The 2,324-nt window shown below is 38.8% G+C and overlaps 1 non-coding gene across 1 annotated transcript; it reads right to left on the reverse strand.

Moving 5' to 3' along the window:
* Positions 1-1,996: 1,996 nt before the first annotated feature.
* On the reverse strand, positions 1,997-2,103 carry LOC120229468. The gene has a single exon (XR_005527741.1). It is a non-coding gene; the product is annotated as a U6 spliceosomal RNA (small nuclear RNA).
* Positions 2,104-2,324: the final 221 nt, after the last annotated feature.

Here is a 2,324-nt window from a genome sequence, read left to right on the forward strand (position 1 = left end):
TGTCAATTATATCTCAATAAGGCTGGAAGAAAAAAACTTAAAAAAAACAATGTCAAAAATCACAGGCAATATTAAAGTGTAGATGACAAATTTGGAAAACTTTATGAGTTATGATGACTGTGTAATTAATTTCTTAAGGTGGAAATAAGGTGTAAAAGTCAATAAAGAAAATACTGAAAATGGAGCAAACATAAGAAATTCATGGCAGACATAATTAAAATCAATAAACATGACAAATTTTCAACTTCACTAGTGATCATAACAAACATAGATAATGTTACTCTTTTTTTTTTGCCTATGAAATTGGTAATGATTGGGCTGCCTGGGTGGCTCAGTTGGTTAAGCGTCCGACTTCAGCTCAGGTCATGACCTCATAGCTTGTGAGTTCGAGCCCTGAATGGGGCTCTGGTGCTGACAGCTCAGAGCCTGGAGCCTGCTTCAGATTCTGTGTCTACCTCGCTCTATGCCCCTCTCCCACTCATGCTCTGTCTCTCTCTCTGTCTCTCCAAATAAATAAATGTTAAAAAAATAAACAAAAAGAAAAGAAATTGGTGATGATTAAAACAGGTAATCATGACAAAGCTATCATAAAAGTTATCTCTTACATTGTCTAAATAGTACAATACTTCAGGAACAGAATCTGACCATATGTTAGCAAGGGCTAGGCAAAGGTCTTAGAAGAATCCATACATTTGATTCAGTGATTTCAGTTCTAGAAATCTCCTTTATTGAATTAGGGGTTAATAAAAAGATTTTTGTACAAAGATGTTTACTACAGTCTTGGTTATAATAACAAATAAAGCCAGTGACATCAACAACAATGAAATAGTAAAATAAGACAAAAATAAAAGAACCTGTAAATGACTATTTTTAATGAGTTGAAGGTGGAGAATGATCCCACAAATTATGTTGCACTCCTATGGTAGAATTATTACCCACCATATTTTTATTTTTTATTGTTATTTTTTTTACAAATAGTTTATTGTCAAGTTGGTTTCCATATAACACCCAGTGCTCACCCCCACAAGTGCCCTCCTCCATGCCCATCACTCCTCCTCCCCCCCACACCCATCAGTCTTCAGTTTGTTCTCAGCATTCAAGAGTCTCTCATGGTTTGCCTCTCTCCCTCTCCCCCTCTATTTACCCCCTTCTTCTCCCCCATGGTCCTCCGTTAAGTTCCTCCTAATCCTCCTATACGTGCAAACATATGGTATTTGTCTTTCTCTGCCTGACTTATTTCTCTCAGCATAACACCCTCAAGGTCCATCCATGTTGCTACACATGGCCAGATTTCATTCTTTCTCATTGCCATGTAGTATTCCATCGTATAGATAAACCACATCTTCTTGATACATTCGTCAATTGATGGACACTTAGGCTCTTTCCATGTTTTAGCTATTGTAGAGAGTGCTGCTATGAACATTGGGGTACATGTGATCCTATGCATCAGCACTCTTATATCCCTTGGGTAAATTCCTAGCAGTGCTATTGGTGGATCATAGGGAAGTTCTATTGTTCGTTTTTGAGGAACCTCCACACTGTTTTGCAGAGGGGCTGCACCAGTTTACATTCCCACCAACAGTGTAGGAGGGTGCCCGTTTCTCCACATCCTCACCAGCATCTAGAGTCCTCTGATTTACTCATTTTAGCCACTCTGACTGGCATGAGGTATCCACCATATTTTTAAAAAGTTTTTATTTAAATTCCAATTGGTTAATACACAGTGTGATATTAATTTCAGGTGTACAATTTAGTGAGTCAACCCTTCCATATAACACGTGGGGCTCATCACAAGTGCCTCCTTATCCCCATCACCTGTTTAAACCCCCTCCATACCTCCCTTCTGGTAACCATCAATTTGTTCTCTATAGTTAAAGTGTTTCTTCGTTTGCCTCTCTCTCTTTTTTTTCCCCTTTGCTCTTTTGCTTTGTTTATTAAATTCCACATATGGGTGAAATCATGTGGTATTTGTCTTTCTCTTTCTTTCTACCTACGCAAAAAGATGGAATGCTTCATGAATTTGTGTGTCATTCTTGTGCAGAGACCATGCTAATTTTCTCTGTATCATTCCAGTTTTAGTATATGTGCTGCTGAAATGAGTACTACCCAACATATTTTTAATGCATCCATTATTTTTTTTAATATTTTATTTATTTTTGAGAGAGAGAGACAGCATGAGCAGGGGAGGATCAGAGTGAGAGGGAGGCACAGAATCTGAAACAGGCTCCAGGCTCTGAGCTAGCTGTCAGCACAGAGCCCGATGCGGGGCTCAAACCCACGAACTGCGAGATCATGACCTGAGCCAAAGTCGGACGCTCAACTGA

The sequence above is a fragment of the Hyaena hyaena genome, unplaced genomic scaffold (assembly GCF_003009895.1).
Source record: "Hyaena hyaena isolate Hyena2069 unplaced genomic scaffold, ASM300989v1 scaffold_32, whole genome shotgun sequence".
Lineage (NCBI taxonomy): Eukaryota > Metazoa > Chordata > Mammalia > Carnivora > Hyaenidae > Hyaena > Hyaena hyaena.